At 37.1% G+C, this 19,624-nt stretch overlaps 1 pseudogene; it reads left to right on the top strand.

Moving 5' to 3' along the window:
- The first annotated feature begins 1,158 nt into the window (after positions 1-1,158).
- On the top strand, positions 1,159-18,969 carry LOC117020654 (60S ribosomal protein L13-like; annotated as a pseudogene).
- Positions 18,970-19,624: the final 655 nt, after the last annotated feature.

Genomic DNA, 19,624 nt, shown 5'->3' with positions numbered 1-19,624 from the left:
ATGATACCAAAAAGTAGGTTGCGACTCTGTTGAACCAGAAAGGTTTGTGTGCTGATAGTGACACAGTATTTGTGCTCTCGAAGGGCCCTCTCAGGAAGCAATGTAAGGAAATTATTAGAAGGAAGAAACTAATGAAGAGCTTGAAGCCACTGCAGTGTTCTAGAATCGAGCAGTGACACTGGGCTACAAGGAGGCAATGAATAGAAAAGACATTAGGAGATAAATTCTATTGGGCTTAGTAACTCCTGGGCTATGGAGGATGAAGAGGAAGGAGAAAGTGAAGCTAGGAAGACAGCTTCTAATTTCAGCTGTTGGATTTAGTCACTGGGAAATGCGGAAACAGGAAGACAAGAATGCCTTGAAAAGAGAGGCACAGTGAATGGGGTTGACTTGCATTCAGTTGAAAATGTCATGTTATCTATCAGCACAGAGGCAACAGTTGAAATCATAGGAGTGGCCCTAACATGTTAGAAAGAGAAGCACTTTTGAAATTTTATGGAGACACATTTATATTACAAGTTCAACTGATTTCCATGATTTATTAACTACCTCATTCACTTCAGAGGCATTGAGCTGTGAGATAGAACGGATAGGGGTGTCCTGCTTCACAAGCTTAGAGCACAGGAAACTTCTATCGTGCAAAATAGTACGACTGAGCCCCTCGCTATCCTCTTTGCCACATGAATGTCTACTTTCCCTCCTCATTACTAAGCTCCTTCCTAGCCTCCACTGAGGGGAGAAACAAAACAAAACAACCTCGTTGGTCTACCAGATGCCCCTTCTCTGCCACACTGAGTCACTCTAGAAGGCAGTGGTCACCCCCCAACCCCCACAGACACCCAGGGCAGCCTCCGCCACAAGTAAGGGAAGAATCTCCCCACAGCCCACCTTCCCAAAACTAATCAAGATAAAGCTTCAGGGCCCCTCACTAGCAGAAGCCTTTTCCTGGTCCTGGGAGGGGGGCCCTAGTCATTTTCTATATAGAATTTTGTATTATTTTTCATCTTAAAGAAGCAACCCAATATACATTCAAATCAAACGACACCTGGATTGGCTTTTACCCACATCCCCACTGCTGCCCTTAGAGTGGCTTCTCCGAGCTGGGGAAGGAAGAAGCAGCTTCTTACCTCTCTGTTCAATTGGTGGTTGTCCCACACCATGGCAGACCTGGGTTTCTCAGTTTTTAGTGACAACAGACAACAGTGGACAAGTTTAATTGTGGACAAATGCAGGAAGCATGCACTGGCCTCATCTAAGATGCTTAGATCATTACATGCCAGGTATGATATGCTACAGCGGCTCGCACATCACCCAACGTCTGGTACGGAGAGCCAGGCACCAGTCCAGCCTTTTCTCTGCCAGAAGGTTCCTCTCAGAGTACTCTGCAGTTCTTACTGCCACCTGGCCTAGACTAGAGCACCTCAGTAATCAGACACATTGTCATGACATTAAAATTCAAAGTGTCAGGGTCTCCTTCCTACTTTTCCCAAAAGGCTCCTTGACCTCTATGCAAATTTGACTAACTTCTTTTTCCCCAGGAACCTCCAAGTGTAACAGTTTGGAAGGTCAGTCAGCCAGTCGCTTTCCTCCTTCAGAGCTAGAGTTCTATGTCTTACAAGCCTAAGGGGGAAAAAAATGTGTCTTTATATTTTCCTTTCACAAAAATCGATGCCTGTTTATCTTACATCGATATAATGAAATGAGCCATCAAAATGTCTTATTTCCCCCGCCCCCCGAACAAAGAAAGGCAGCTTCAATAATATATCTTCCTGGATGTAAGTACATAGCCTGATCTCATTCCTTCTCCCTCTCTCACACATACACCTTGCACCATTAAAATGTTGTTTCACTGAATTACACAGACGTAAGTAAATTCAATTAGAAACTTCATCTCATAAAAGTTACCTGCGATTGAGAGCAAGCCTATGATGGTTCTGGCACTTATAAAATTCCTTTGAACTCCCAAGATACTACTTTGATTTTTACCAGACATGGAGTGGCAATCTCTAGCTCTGAGTACTCTGGACATAGCATTTTGCTGCTGCTGTCGGCCTAATCGGACCTTAACTGGAACCTAAACCAAAAGTGAGCACCTTGAATTAAACCTTAGGATGGATGTGAGTCATTAAGGCATGTTCAGGATTCACCTTTATTTCAGAAGGATAAATGTCTCACAGATTAACTTGTCTTCTAATTCAATTAACTTAAAGGATGTAAGAGGTCATGTTGCAGCGAAATATGATTTCTTCACTCTTGATTTTTCTGCAAAAAAATCCAAACTCTCACCACATTTGATTTTTTAAAAATGTTTCCAGAGGCAATTTTATTATCTTCTCATTCTTGATCTTTTAAAAAGCCAAGTTGGAATTGACTTTATGTTATTTTTAAAATTGGGGGATAAGTAAACTCATAAATAAGCTATTAAAAAGTCAAGTAGCGAAAATCTCTAAGAAAGTTTTAAAAATTAGTCATTAGGAAGAAGCTAACTCTACAAACTATTAAACATGTTATAAAGGTAAACAAAACACTGTGGCACTGACAAAAGAATACCATTAATTAATTATATAGTAACTATTATTTCCAATGATAATGTTGGGATAGGGACTTTCCATAGCGGCCGCCCCAGCAGTTAGTAAGTTGAGGTTTCTGAGTCTTCTGAGTCCCCTGAGTCAGAATTTCCAGGTAACAGAATTGCATTTGTGCTTTTATCCAAGAGTAAGTGTTGTATGGCGGGTCCTGAGCCAGGTCTTCAGCCAACTGTCTATAGGCCGCTCAGGCTGCTAATCCTTAGTCTCTTGCGTGAGATTATTCTGCAATTCTGTGGAAATTCACTTTTTTGGAGGACCTTCTTTTGCCTTTGTACCAGTCCCTCAGCTCTGTTGTCTCTTGATTGATCTGTTTGCTTGTTTGAGGAGTTCTAGAAAACTCCTGCTGCCCTGTCTTGCTGGTGGGTCTTCCTGGATTTCCAGAGTCGCTATGTATTTTATTTTTAAGATATATACTGTCATTTCCATGGGATCTAGGATGAGAGGTCTGAAAATGTGGATTCAGTCCACTTTCTTGAAGAACTTTCTCATGTAGTCAAATCAATTCTCCCCACTTCCCTACAATGAGTTCTTTCTTTGCTATTGCCTTCTATTTTTCTCTGGATAACTTTTGACATTTTATATTTAATTCCTTAATTAGCTTCATTTCATCCCAAATACCTAACCTGCTGTCCCAGTACCAATTAAAAATTTACTTGCATCTGCTCTTTTTTCCTTAAAGGAAACTCATATGCATTTTGATAACAAAAAATGTTTAAAATACAGTAATTGACAAAGGAAGTTACAGATAAATGTGTTGGAAAAAAGGGGAGAGAATTTTATGCATAAGTTACTATATATTATACACTGTATATCCTGATATATGAATAGAAAATTTATAGAAGGCTATAAATCAAACTGTTAAGTGGAAAGGAAATCCGAGGAAAGGGAGAATTTCCCCAAGAATAATCTCACAATCATACGCAGTGTGAACTAAGAGAAGCAGCAGTCTATAGGTGGTAAGCAGAAGAGAGGGATACGATCAGCAGAAAAATAAAACCACAAGTGCCCATGTTCACAAATTGAACATTACTACAAAACAACAGCTAACATGAATTGAACTCATACTATACGCCAGGAACTGTTTTAATAGCTTTATATGAACTGACATTTAATCGTCATACAACTCTATATGAGGTAGGCACTACTCTTTTCACAATATTAGAAACAGGAAAACAGGCACACGGTAGTTACGTAAATTTTCCAAAGTCACATAGCTACACATGGCAGAGCCAGGATTTACCCCGTTAATCGAGTATTAGAGCCCACCCTTGACCCCTGTGCTATTCTACATAGTCTAAAAGACCATCCAATTAGCTTGCAGCCTCTCTCCCACCCTTCTTACAATCACGTGAAAGCAGAACCTGTATTCCAACTGTGGAAATGAAAAGCCTCACTTGGAGAGGGCGGGCATGGGGGAAGGGGAGAAACCCACTGTAAACATAAATATCATATTATCTAAACATTCTTCTATAAGTATACGCTGGAAATGAACAGTCACCATATATATGAGAAAAACGTACAGCAGAAAAAGCATGAACTCCAACAAAGGGAAGAATTAACTCCCAAGGAAAGAGTTGAGAAAATAGAATAAAATATTTTAAAAAGCATAATTTGTAGTTTTAGAGAGATACAGGGGTCGTGTCCACACAAACTACACACAAATCAGAGTTCTTAGAAATTAAAAACATGATTACTGAGATTAAAAACTGATTATGTAACAGAATGAACATAACAAACGATCAAATTAGTGAATTGAAAGACGAAAGAATTCTTTCAAGATGTTATGTAAATGCAAGGGCATAAAAATATTTAAAAAAATGTTGAGATAGAATCAGAAGTTCTGTGATAGACAGAATAATGGCTCCAGAAAGATGTCCACATCTCCAGAACTTGTGAATACATTAACTTACAGGCAAAGTGGACTTTGCAGATGTGATTAAATTAAACGAAGGATTTTGAGATGAGAAAATTATTGTGGATTATCCATGTGGTTCTATTGTAACCCAAGAATCCTGGTAAGTAAAAGAGCAAGGAAGGAGAGAGTCAGAGGCTTAAAACAGCATGAATTTATTGTCTTACAGTTCTGAGGTTCTGACGTCCAAAATGGGCTCATCGGGCTAAAAATTAAGGAGTCAGCAGGGCTGCATTCCTTTCTAGAGGATTCTCAAGGGGAAAATCCATTCCTTTGCCGTTTCCAGTTTCTAGCAGCCACCCACATTCCTGTGCTCTTGGCCTCTTTCCATCTTCAAAGTCAGAAACAGTAGGTGGAGTTCTTCTCACATCCTATCACTCTGAATACCTCTTCTGGCTCCCTCTTCCACATTTAAGGACCCTCAGACCCTCCAGATAATGCAAAATAATCTCTCTATTTTAAGGTCAGCTGATTAGCAAATTTAATTCCATCTGTTATCTTAATTCTTTTTTGCCATATAACTCAGTCACAGGTTCTAGAGAACTAACACCAACTTCAAATGCCTCTTGCCTTTACAATAGATCATTTCAACCATGCCAAACTTCTACCTTTAAACTTGCCCATTCTAATACACTCTTGGAAGGTGTGGGTGGGGTGGGGAGAGTTGAGTAGTGTAGGAAGACAAAAACATACTGAATGTCCTGTCTAGTGCACTCTTCAGGGTTATTTCAGCTTTTCATGGTCTTTGAGTTATTTTACAATTCTGTAAGTTTTAGGAAATTAGAAAACTGATAGTAATGCAAGTGAGTCTTGTTTCTAGAAATGCAAATAATGTCCAGAGGAATGCAATTGATTATTGCCATATGGATATTCATGAATTTTGCCAGTTTTCATCCATTTTAATGTTTCATTAATTAATGAGTTAAATAAAATCTTTGACACTTTCAATTGGCTCCAGAGTTCCAAAATGGTTACATCAGACAAATTCTCCCAGCAATTGTTGTCTAGGTGGGAAGACAGATTCCTTGTGCTTCCCACTCCACCATTTTCCCAGAATCCTCAGCATTGTTTTTAGAGATCACATTTTGCTAGTACATTTTTGTTCATTTCGCCATTTTCCATGTTTCTATGGCACATTGTTCTAAGTGAGCTTCTTATAAACTGTGTCATAGGACACTTTCTAATCTAAGCATAGAGGAATTTAACCCAAATTTAACCCATACATACTTTATTATGTTTGGCCTTATTCCTACAATCGTATTTTATATTTTCTATGTAGTATATTTTCTTTTGTTGTTGTTCTGGTTGGTTTGGTTGTTTTCCTATCGTTTGTTAAACAGATAGATTTTTTTCATTTCATTTATGTTTCTCTAGAGCAGGAATACATTTTCTGTAAAGGGCCAGTTAGTATGTACTTTCATGGACCATACAGTCTCTGTCACAACTACTAAATTCTGTTGTAGCATGGAAACATCCATAGATAATACATAAATGAATGAACATAGCTAGGTACCAATAAAACTTTATTTTAAAAAAATCAGGGAGTGGGCTAGATTTGGCCTATGGGCTTTGGTTTTGTACTATTTTAAAGCTATCTAGTGAGTAGACTTTCTTTGATTTCCTTTATTGTCTTCTGAAAATCCTATTAGGTCTGTATTGGTCTTTCATATCTCTCAATCTTTTTCTCATATTTTACATCTCTTTATTACTCTATCTCCTGGATAAATTTCTTTTTGTTAATGATAGTAGTTCATGGACACAATAACAAATCAAATAGCAGTTCACGGACACAACAAATCAAATAGTATAGGAAAAGCAACAATCTCCACTCTTATCACTCCCCAGGTCCTCTCTCCTCTTTGAACTATTACTTTTTAATTCTCTCGTTGTTAATTCCACAGTGCTAAATATGTTTATACATCTATTTCTTGTCTCACTGAAAAATAGAGATTTAGCTCAATTATATTATCCTTGTCTTTATTAGTCTATATTACTATTCTCTTCCATCTCTTCAAAACTTTGTATCTCTAACATAATCTTTAGCTCTATTAATGATTGTCTTAATTCAATCAACTTTGACAATTATTTCTTGATTCTATACTTTGTAAGATAGAATAGGAACACTTACCTCCTCATTCCTGCCACTTCCCCACTCTCATCCTGAAACTTTAATTAGGTACACTTGAATTGTTTTTCCTTTTAACCTGATTAAGACAATTAAATTTATATTTTGTCCTACTACTCAACCAAAGCTTCTATGCTTTATCGATTGCTTGACTCTAAACAGTGAAAATCCACAAAGGTATGTACATTTTTATGTTCATATAAATATTGTATCATGCCAGGCCAAGCATGGTGATGGCATTATCTTTCCTTTCAATGTCATGACTCCTAAATCAATTATAATGGTGACCCTAAAATGAAGGACAAACTGATTTTTTTCTTACATTAATTGCTTAAAATTGGGGCTTTTTTTTTTTAATATCAGAGTTTTCTTATTTATCTTCTCTCCTTTTCCATCATATCTGATCGTCATATCGTATTTTCATATATTTCATCATACTATCTATTCTCTTGAGTTCCTTGTCATTTTCTGAAGACACTCCTCCTGAAGATCTAGCTAGCTTCCATGCACCCATCCTCCTGCTCCACTCTCTCCTGACAGCTCTTTTAGGCCAGTGCGTAACTGTTTTTCCTGTGATCTGCCTTCATTGCCCTTCCAGGCTGAGGCCTCTGTTTTCTGGATCCCATGTTGTCTTCCTCTTGCTCAGTTTGCCCCTAGTTCTACTGGAGTATCTCCTAATGGGCAATTATATTTTTAACTGCTAAAATTCTTTCATGTTGTCTAATTGCTCTTTTCCCTAACAAACTTTTGGCTTTTCTTTGCACCAACCCCCCATGAAAACTATCACTTAGAATGTTTTTTGTTTTTTTTTTAAGTTCTGTGCCATTTAATTTTCTCTGCCTCTTCTGGGATCAGTTTGTATATTCACTTGTTTCTATTGGGCCTCCCTTTCATTTAGTTGTTTTTCCTCAAATATCTGACGATCTTCTGTTGTCCATTCATATCTTTCAATGAGAAACTTTTGATTGTGTAGTAACTGGTGTGCATTGTCTTTCCCCAAATACACAGCAGAATTGATTGCAGAGCTCCTGCAACTGTCCAGTGGACAGCAGCCTGTCCACTGTGAAGCTTCCCTTTCTGGTGCCTGGGAATGGGGCAGGTAGGCAAGGTTGAATTCCCAGTTACTAAAATAAGAAGACCTTTTCCCTGGCGGTGGCAGTTTTTAGTGTTTCTTCCTCCTGGACAGGGCTGCCTTATTCTTTTTGTTTGGATGCATTTCTCTCAGAACTCTGTATCCTCCCCAGGAACTCTCTCCCACCTGGTGTATCACTTTCTTTGGAATGTGTCTTGAGAATTTTAGCTTTAGGTTAACACTACTTTTCTAATTCAATTGTTAGGGTCCTTGTTCTAATTAAATTATTAATTATCCTCTTTACTGCCTCAGTGCTTTGTCCAGTTCTTGGTATTTGTTCACTGTTTTTAGAATTTCAGTTCATCTTGTCTTACCTTTTCAGTGTTTTTCTACTGCACATATTTTGGGGTTCCTCAACTCTTCTCCATCCAAACCCATTGATTTCTTTCTTCAGGGTGCAGCTTGTAATTTCTGGTCTGCTGACAATCACTTTTCTTGCTTACCAGTGTTGATATGACTATACCTATACACATTTTGTAAATTTAAGGTATTGGGATAGGTATTTAGGTGGCTATTGAGTTCAGTCCCCTGGTTTATTTATGCTCCTTGAGGCCATTAAGCTAATCATTTGCTGGGATAGTTTTAATCTTTTGTTTCAAGTCAGTGTTATTATCCTGCCTTGAAATCTTTCATTGACACTTTAAATTCTATTTAGATTTCTAGTTAATTAACATGTACATTTCTTGTAAAAATTTAATACTCCTTGATGTCCCCCTCCAATCCTAGAGATAATCACTGTTATCAGCTTTCAAAGTTTGCTTGCGAAATTTCTTCTATATATTTATAAAGCTATATAAGATCATATAGAAATATACAGTTTTCAAACAAAAATAGTATCATAATTTAAATTTTGTTTTGCAATTGCTTTTTTAATTTAGTAATATGTCTTAGAGCTTTACCTATGATCAGTAAATATAGATCTAGTTCATTTATTTTAATTGCTGCATAGTTTGGTCTATAGTTTATTTAACATTAATGATTAGTTTTGCTATTACCACAGTGCTGTAACAAATATCCTTGTATACTTCCACTTGTACATATATTAGAATATTTAACTGGTCAAGAACTGACATTGCTGGTTATGTGGGGATGCACATTGAAAATCCCCACAAAGGATTTTTAAGTCTATAGGGAGAGTTTCTCTTTACCTTTGAGGGAGAAATGATTATAATGAATGATGTTAAGATGTAAAAAAAAATTTAGGACGCTATACGGATATTTTTATATAGTATAAAAATATATAAAATATTATATATTCTGGGGGACTATATATAATATTTTATTTAAAAATGAGAACAGTGGATGCCTCTGGGCAGGTGGGGGGAAGAGGAGAATAGAATAAGGGAGAGATATATAAGACTGCAATTTATAAAGTTTAATCGCTCAAGGTGGTTAGTAGGTTCATTAGTTTTCTTTATACTTTTTATGGTCAAAATAAAACTAAACGCAAGTAGGTCAAGGATTAGATTTATTCTACATAATTCCAGTGTGGAATGATTGGAGATCCCTATTTGTAGGGGGAAAAGAACATGCTTACCAAAACATAGAGGGCTACAACTCTGGTACTAAGAAACATGTATCAACCTAGAAAATATCCAGTGAGAACAGAGCACTCAGGTGGAGAGAAAAAGCTTGAGAAGAAAGTGGAAACCTGTTATAGGTACCTTTATGAATCACATAAGAAGTCAGTAGATAGTCCCTATTTATGGGGCTATGACACCTTCCGGAAACTAAGTGTCTGAACCTCCATATTTACACACGGCTCTTGGTCTATGTGCAGTTGTATTTTATGTATGTCATTAATAAGCCACCAATGTCAGAGCTCATGATGCCCAATTTGTTAAGAGCAAAGATGTCTTTAAAATGAGACATTTCTGCTTTCCTCAAAGACTCTTGGGTCAGCAATTGCTATTTCATCAACATTACAGCCTTCAACCTACTAATTATCTGACACCTGGTGACCGCATTTTATTTTACTTTTGGAAAGACCCCTTCTGGTAGAAGAGAATCTTTTTCATTACAGGAAAAAGCTCCACTTCCTGCCCAGTGGAGTTTAATCTTAAAAGAGGAACTGACTAGAATAGTAGTAACAAATTCCCAAGAGCTCAAAAGCCTCCCCAGCACAGAAAAGGCTGGCCTCATTTCTAGATTGCTTTCTGACATAAATTTCTTAGCCATAGGATATTTTAGAGAATTTTATGTGACGCACAAGAGAACCACATTTACCCCCATTTGACCTCAACAGAGAATCATGTTGTGACATATTATATATGTTATTCTATTAAGTTTTCATTTGAGAAATGAAAACTCTCAAAATGAAAATTTGGAAAGTTGCTGGTCTTACCAAAACAGAAAACAAAACTATTGCGGGGTTCTGGTAGAATTGAGTGTTAAAGAAATTGCCTCTTACAAGTTTCAGAGAAATGGCATTTTTATGTGGGTGACTTTTAAGAACTAGCAAATCACTAAGTTAGAAGACTGGACACCAAAATTCCCAGTCTTAAGAATATATTAGGAGTGTAATTTTAAGGTTAAAATGTAAGTCCACAAATATGTAGCTAAGAACACAACTTCTAAAATGAGCCAAGGAAAAAAATTACTGATATTCAACTCAGTTAGCTATCCTTTCTGACAGGAGATTAAAGCTGCCTATAAGATTTCTTTGACTCTGACTCATTTAATTCATTTAGACATTGCCAGCAGAGCAAGCTACAACAAAGCAGATCCATCGTAACAAGCTCACTCCTGGCTGTTCTAATAAAGAAAAATAATTGAATTGCTGATTTTGATTTTTTAAATGCACTCAGCATTTGCATATTTGGCTTCACACAAAATAAACATAGGTATATTTATTACATCATCTTCTTCTGTTCCCCAGAGGGAGTGGAAAAAACCCCACAGAATAAGCTCCAGGTACCCTGTAAAATAGTGCATCATTGAAGTATCTTCCTTGTGTTTATAATAACCACACTTTTAAGTTAAAATCTGAGTGTCTTATTTAGAACAAGTACAGGGTCTGAGCACAGAGATCTACAATAATAAGAGAATACACGTGTGCTGATGTTAAGCATATCTACAGTCAATGGATTTCTCAAGAGGCATCGGCTGCAGCAAAGAATGAGTCTGTCAAAGTGGATGGTGTGGAAAGTTGAGGCAGCAAGCTGGTGGCCACAGACATGTCTTATTCAACTCAAATATTAAACAAAAAAAAAAAAAAAAAAAGAAAAAACTGGACCAATATTTAAAAAACAGGACATTCCACATAAAAATTCAGACTTGTAATTCCCTTGAAAATTGAAAAGAGCCTCATCCCAAATCCACAGGAGCTGAGTAGCTACATCCTCCTCCATTGCTTACAGTCTATGTATTTGGACTTCTCCAAGCCCACATTGTGTATATTCCCTGCTTGACACAGTAATACTTGGGTTTGGGACTACTAATGCAGACAGTCAAGCAGTAAACTTAGAATTAAGAGACTTACATGCTCATTCCACAGTTGGCACCAAAAAAATCATCATTTGGCTAAATATATTAGCTGGATTCCACCCAAATCTACTGATACGACAAGTCGTGTATTATCTAGTAAATAGTAGCTCTACACAGCTATGTCCAATGCATAGAAAACTTGTTCAAGTAATAAACTATATGGGGGCCGGCTCAGTGGCTCAGGCGGTTGGAGCTCCATGCTCCTAACTCCGAAGGCTGCTGGTTCGATTCCCACATGGGCCAGTGGGCTCTCAACCACAAGGTTGCTGGTTTGACTCCCTCAAGGGATGGTGGGCTGCATCCCGTGCAACTAGCAACGGCAACTGGATCTGGAGCTGAGCTGAGCCCTCCACAACTAAGACTGAAAGGACAACATCTTGACTTGGAAGTACAGTATTTTCACTTCCATTTCGGTTTTAATAACACACTGTTCCCCAATAAAGTCCTGTTCCCCTTCCCCAATAAAATAATAATAATAATAATAATAATAAATTATATGACTTTACTATACTACAAAGTGAATGATCATTGTATCTTGACTGCTGGGGTGGGGGATAGAGGAAGAGGTTATCATTAAAGTTGTACCTATGACTTAGAACTTCAGATACTATCTAATTTGAATCTCACACTAGGTTAGAAGGTAGATATTTTGCATGTTAGGAAAGCAAAGTTAAGCAAACTCACTTGATGTTACACAATTACTAAGTGGTAGCACCACTATTCAAAGGCTGGTCTTTTTTATTCAAAATAAATCTATATTTTATCAATTTCACCATGTTTCCTTGGAGACATACCCCCCCACCAAATAATATCTTTTTACTCTCACAGGTATGCACTAAACTAATGTTTTTATAATGTTTGTGATTCTGTAGGGGAATATTGGCTCGTAATACAAGTATTTCAAGCTTTAAAATGCAAAACTTTAAAGAGACCCTTTTTTACCAACCTCCCAGTGAGCAGTTATCCTTCCTTGTATTAGTTTGACAGCCGCTATAACAGAGACCCAAATTAACAATGGTTCAAACACACTATAAATGTATTTCTCTTCACATAACAGTCTAGGAATAAGTCTACAGCTGGTATTGTAGTTCCAAGTGGTCAGGTCCCAAGTTCTTTTTATCTTGTTCCCCTGCCCTAGAGTGATGCGGTCATCTCATAGTATAAGATGGCTTGCCGCCACCTCTACAATCCAGGCATGTGATGGAGAGGGAGAAAGGAAAACTTACCCTTCCCTTGAAGGATATGATCCTGAAGTTGAGTACAGTATTTTCACTTCCATTTCGGTTTTAACAAGAACTTCATCAAACAGCCACACCTAGGTGTAAGGGAATCTAGGGAATGTAGTTATTGCCTAGGGGCCATGTACCCAGCTAAAATTTTATTATGAAAGAAGGAAACCAATACTGTTAGACAACTATCCATCTCAGGCACAGCCTTTAAAACTTACATATAAGGTACCATCAAATCACACTCTCTCTTCTGAGGTAAACATGCCTTTGTTTCTTACAACCTGACTTTGCCTGTCCTTCCATTTTTGTTTCACTGTCAAAGCCCCGAGTCTATTGAAAAGCCCTCCCTAGGTTAGATTTCATGCCACAGTTACCCACATCAAATTTCTTGCCATTCTCTTTTTCAGTGTTTCCCTCTCCCAACTCTCTACGTTGTTTTGTATTTTCTTACTTAGAAATTACTATTCCCCTATGTTTCAACAAGTGTTAATCTTCCTCCAGATTAATTCAAAACACAAATTTCTAATACACCCGTGTGGAGGTAGAATGATCATCTTAAGTGGGCTTTCTTTTTCATATTCAATAGTGTACTATTTTGAATAAAATAGGGCGAGACATTACATGTTTATATTTCTGTGTTAGCATCAGGTATATGGATGCATTTAACAAGTGTAGTAACAGTGCTAGCAGTGATCCTCACATTTCAGTAGAATCACTGGGCATCCATTAGGCAGGCACAATTGCAATAGTCATCATCAATCATTAATATTCATTTTGCAAATTGATCAGTAGAGTCAATACAGTTCTAATCAAAATCTCAGCAGGCTGGTTGTAGATATTGACAAGCTGATCTAAAATTCATATGGAAATGCAAAGGACCCATAATAGCTAAGACAAACTGAAAAAGAAAAGCAAAGTTGGAGGATAACCACTACCTGATTTCAAATCTTATTATCAAGCTACATTATCACAACAACATGGTGTCAAAATAAACAAGTGGGTCACTGGAACTGAGCAGAGGATCCAGACATAGACCCACACATATATGAACAATTCATTTCAACAAAGGTGTAAAGGCAGTTGAATGGAGAGAGGATAGTGTTTTCAGTTAAGTGGTGCCAAAACACTTGGATACACATACACAGGAAAATGAATTTTGATTGATACTTCACATCATACACAAAAATTAATTCAAAACGTATCATAGATGTAAATGATAAAAAGCATGATTCATAAAAGAACAAATTGATAAATTGGACTTCATCAAAATTTAAAACTTCTGCTCTTCTAAAGACACTGTTAAGAGAATGAAGTGACAAATCAGACTGTGAGAAAATATTTGCATATATATATATGTGTATGTGTATATATATGTGTGTGTATATATATATATATGTGTATATATATACACATATATATATATGCACTTATTTCCAGAATGTATAAAGAATACCTAAAACTTAATAAAGAAACAAATAATCCACTTTAAAAAGTGGCAGGGGGGCGGGGGTGCTGAGTGCAGTATACAAAAAATTTGAATAGACATATCACCAAAGAAGATGGTAAATAAGCATGTGAAAAAACGTTCAACACTATTAGTCATTAGGGAAATGCTAATCAAAACCACAGTGTGATATCATTATAAACCTAGCAGAATGGTTAGACTTGAGAGGACTGACCATGCCAAGTGTTAGCAAGGATGTGGAACAACTGCATGTAGGAATGTAAAATGATACAACTTTGGAAACAGTTGAACAATTCCTTAAACAATTAAGCATACACCTACCATATGATCTAGCCATTTCACTCTTGTATATTTACTTCAAAAGAAATGAAAGCATATGCCCATACAAAGACTTGTACATGAGTGTTCCTAGCAACTTTATTTGTACTAACCCCAAAACGCAAACCACTCAAATGTCCATCAATAGATGACTGGCTAAACAAATGGTAGTATAACCACATAATGGAAAATTATTATACTTAATAATTAGAAAAAAGAATGAGCTACTGATACATGTAACAACTTTGATGAATTTCAAAGTAAGCATGCTGAGTGAATGAAGACAGAATCCGCCCCCCTACACACAAAAAAAGAGTACATACTATGAGTCCATTTATATAAAACTCTAGAAATATGCGAACTTTCATAGTGATAGAAATCCGGTTAGTGGTTGCCTGGTATGGATTTATGGGAGGGGCTGACTACAAAGGGGCAGCAGGAGGAAACTTTTTGGAGTGGTGGAACTACTCTGTATCTTGATTGTTGTAGGAGTGTTACACACTTTATTTTTTCAAAACTCACAGAACTGCATTGTCTCTATGATGATATAGCTTAAAATAAGCTTTTAATAAATGGATTGATAGCTCCTTTTTATATACCAGAAGTAAAACAAAATCAATTTTTAATAAATAAGAATCTAAGACATTCATTAATTTTCCTCAATTTTTTCCTCAATGCTGGACCATAACATAATACCAAAGTATACTTTGTGAAAGGCAACATTCAAGAGTTTAAAAAAAGAGAGTTCCAAGGGTAATGATGATCTTCCTTGTTCCAAAGATAGAGTTTCCAATACTTAGAAGAATGAGTAGACTACTTATCCATAGGCAATTCCTCAATAAATATTATTTCTTACAACAGTACTGTGATGACATTAAACAGCTGAGAGTTAAAAGCAAGAATGTGGAATGCAGACAGCATAAGGAGGCTGACCAGGACACATCTAATCTCAGAGTTCCTTCAGAAAATAATGTACACCAAAAACAAACAGATGTGCAAGTTTTATCTCATAGTATGTTGGAACTCAGCAATTCTCCTTATGATGAAATATCAATATCAATAAACAAATCAGCTTCAAATGATGCTCAGATGTTTAGTTAAGTTTAAAGCTTCACATTTTAGTGGAAAATATATTATTGCTGATATTCAAGTTACCATCAGAGCTCTCTTCCTAAAAAACTAATTCACTCAATTATTTAGCAAATATTCACTGAAAACAGTTTGTGCCAAGTACTATGACAAATAATAGAGATATATCAGTAAACAAGACAGATTCCCACCTTTATATAGTTTACTGCGAGTGTAGTTTGGAATTTCTGCCATAAAGCATGGCCATGGTAACTTTAGTCTTAAAATTTTTCAAAACAAAAATAAACAATCCCTATCTCCCTCTCTTATACATACACACACACACACACACACACACACACACACACACACAAACAAATCTATATATGTTTGCATATATATTTATATATATTTTTGGGTTGCCAAATACAGGATTTCTAGTATAATTTGAATTTCAGGTAAACAATAAATAAAAATTTTAGTATGAGTATGTCCCAAATACTACATGGGACATATTTATACTAAGAATTTTTATTTAATGTTTATATGAAATTCAAATTTAGTTGAATGTGCTAGTTGTTTTGGCTAAATCTGACTATATAACTACATATAAACATATAGTTATATGTATGTGTATATGTATTATATGTATGTATATTAGGGTTGCCAGATACACACACATACACACACACTCCTATCTATACGGTATGTGTCATGTATATTTTTAAGCAGTTTAACTTCTTGAAGAAACTTCCAAGATAAACTGTATACTATTATCCCAGATAATTAAACATAATGACTTGTGATTTAAAGTTATTTGATATAAACCAATTAAGTGCTATAGGCCAACACCCCAAAATGATCATTTTGATTTAAAGTAGTAGTTAATTAAACCATTACAATTGGAAATGCCAGGCTATCAGACCAGTTTTCTCTGAGGCCACTGATAGTTTGAGAAAATAAAACATCATTAGCATATATCACGAAAGATTCAAACAAAAGTGGGATAAAATTACTGTCACTGGGGGCAAAAAGAAGGAATTAGAAGAAAAACATTCCCCCTTTTACCCTGCTAAAATTAATGTGTTTTCTGCAACAAAAGGATTCTAGGAAATGATTGCTGCCACCTACCTCTCTACTCCCAACACCTGGCTACTTGCCTATTTTGACCAGCCACCTATACCAATGCCGAGCTGGGTGTCAACACACCCTTGGGTCCTGAGGATATCAAGGGTTGAGAAACATGTGAGGCTTTTCTTTCTTTCTTTTTTTCTTTCTTTCTTGCTTTATCTTGCGGTGGGCAAGAGTCTGAGCCTGAGACCTACAACAGACTTCCCAGGAAAAGAATCAGAAAGTGGAAGTTTTAGAAAAACTTATCAGGCAGAAAAGTTCTTTACATGGCCCATATTAAGATGTCAAATCCCCTTCCCCTGAATAAGCCAAGTGAGTGCTTAATGGGTGTGCTATGTCCTCCCATTACTGAGGCTGGAGATAAATGATTGGGAGCCTGGAGGCTTCTTTTGGTAGCTGCCTGGAGACTGGTAACCTGCTAGCTACTGCACTGGCAGCCCACGTGGGATTGCCACCATCCATCACACACCATACTGGCACAACTTGGGGTGTTGCATCAACCAGCCCAGGACAAGTCAGTCATGTTAAAACCCAGCTAAGGGCCCAGCAACCAGAGAAGATTAGTCAGGACAATTACTACTTTCTTGGTGAAACAGAACTGTTATAAAAGAAAGATAATGGGAAAGTTGTTCAAAAATATTTAAACGAATCACATAACACACATGCACAAAAAGACATTTTCTGGAGAAATCAAAGCAAGCCATGATTTCCCTATGAAACAATTGAGTGCATGAATTGTAGAAGAGGATGATCATTATAATGGCCAAAAAACTGGCCTAGAACACCATAGAATAAATACTTCAGGCACAAGCATGGGGAATCATGAAAGGACACATAAAACAATTTTAGGACAGATTTAGTAGACACAGCATATATGTAGGAATTCCTGAAAGAGAAATACATTATTACACTGATAATGGAAAACACTCTGTTTCCCGGAAAATAAGACCTACCCGGACAATCAGCTCTAATGCGTCTTTTGGAGCAAAAGTTAGTATAAGACCTAGTCTTATATGATGTAAGACAGGGCCTTATAGTAAAATAAGACCGGGCCTTATATTAATTTTTGCTCCAAAAGACGCATTAAAGCTGATTGTCTGGCTAGGTCTTATTTTCGGGGAAACACGGTATTTTCTGTGAGCTTAAGACAGACTTGAATCTGCGGACTGAAAGGAATTGCCGAGTAGAAGGCATGACTGGGGAAAAAGAACATGTACCTGGGTATATCCAGATAAGTGCCTGAACTCTCAAAATAAAATTGTATAAACTCCCAGGCAGAAAAAGCAAGTTATGTGCATGAAAAATGATAGCTCAGGAAAAGAGAAGAATTAATAGAATTAACTAATGGAATAAATGTAATGGAAAAGTAGAGTAAAACATTCATATTAACAAGAGATAAATGGCATACATAGCAAGTTGGCCAAACCAGCAAAACTAAGAAAAAGGAAAGATGAAGAAAAAGTATTGTAAAGAAATAAAGTAAGACAGAGAAAAACGAAGTATACCAATCATTACATTAAATATGAATGGGCAGATGTCTTCTACTGAAAATCAGAGATTGTCAGATTGGTTAAAATGCAATACCCAACTGCAACCAATGTAAAGCCGTAAGAAAGGTTAAAGATACAGGGAGAGACAAAAAATATCAAGCAAATGCAAATAAAAAAGAAAGTGATGTACCTTAATGTTAAACACTCATTCAGATCACTCAGTCCCTGAAAATTAACTTCCCTCCTTAGCTACACTGATTTATTTCTAATTTATTATTTTCTGTTTTCCAGCCAGGCAATGGAAGGTCAGAAGGTTACATTCAAAATGGAGACCAACTATTTGCCATAAAAACAATGCCATAGAATACAAAACGTACTGACATTTTGCCTTCTTCTTAAAAAACAATTCTTGTTAAGTTTACCATGTTTGAGAATCTCAGTTCCACTAGGACTGGCAGCAGCGTGTGCCCATGTGGTTTAACCAGCCTGCAGACCCCAGGCCCAGCAGGCCAAAGCCAAAGCGGACCGCATCGCCCCACACCGTGCATCTGGCTCACAGTGAGATGCCCCACCATGAGGTACCACACCAAAGTGCAAGCCGGCAGGGGCTTCAGGTAGGAGGAGTTAAGGGTGGCCAGCATCCACAAAAGGGTGGCCTGGCCCATTGGGATCTCTTTGGATCGGAGGAACAGAACAAGTCCACCAAGTCCCTGCAGGCTAACAGGCAGCGCCTGAAGGAGTACCGCTCCAGGCTCATTCTCTTTCCCAGCAAGCCCAACCCCACCCTCACCCTACCCCCAGAAGGGAGACAGCTCTGCTGAAGAACTACCCCTGGCTACCTAGCCAACAGGACCAGTCATGTCCATACAGAATGTCTACAAGAAGGAGAAAGCCAGGATCGTCACAAAGGAGAACTTCAAGGCGTCTGCCAGTCTTCACATGGCCTGTGCCAATGCCCAGCTCTTTGATATCTGGGCAAAAGGGCCAAGAAAACTGCAGAACAAGATGTTGAAAACAAAAAATAAAGTGCTGTTGGCAACTTGTGATTAAGAAAAAAAGAAAAGAAAACAAAAACCGAGGAGACAAACCAGAGATACAGGCGTGATTAAAAGAATTATGAGAGATTACTGCTTGCAATTTATGGCTACAAATTTGAAAACACAGAAGTGAATGATTTCCTAACAAAATATAAGTTACTTAAATTGCCAATCACTGTAGATGTCAGACTGGTGATTAAGAATCTATCATGGAAAAAGGCAAAAGACCAGATGGGTTTAATCTTTAAGTAATAGATGATTCCAGTGTTGTTTAAACATTTCCAGACCATGAAAAAAAAAGAAAAAAAATCCTCCTAATTCATTTTATGAAACCAGATTAATATTAATTCCAAAGCCTCATATTAAAAAAAAAAATACTGGACCCTTCTCACTTAAAAACGCAGACACAGGTATTTTGACTAAAATATTGGCATATAAAATGCAGCTTGCTTCTGTCTTAGGTCACGTTCCTTGGATAGACCGAGGTAGAAATATACATGCCAAAGGTTTTTGAGGGAATACTCTTAGGAACAACACCTTTAAGTAAGTGAGAGGCAAGGACTGGGCTAGAGAAAGAAGTTGCAATACGGTTACAACAGTGGCTTCAGCAGAACACACAGAAAGGTCTGAACCAGTCATGAAG

Source organism: Rhinolophus ferrumequinum, chromosome 3 (assembly GCF_004115265.2).
Source record: "Rhinolophus ferrumequinum isolate MPI-CBG mRhiFer1 chromosome 3, mRhiFer1_v1.p, whole genome shotgun sequence".
In the NCBI taxonomy this organism is placed as follows: domain Eukaryota; kingdom Metazoa; phylum Chordata; class Mammalia; order Chiroptera; family Rhinolophidae; genus Rhinolophus; species Rhinolophus ferrumequinum.
The sequence above is the reverse complement of the archived record's forward strand: the minus strand, read 5'-3'. Positions and strand labels throughout refer to the sequence as shown.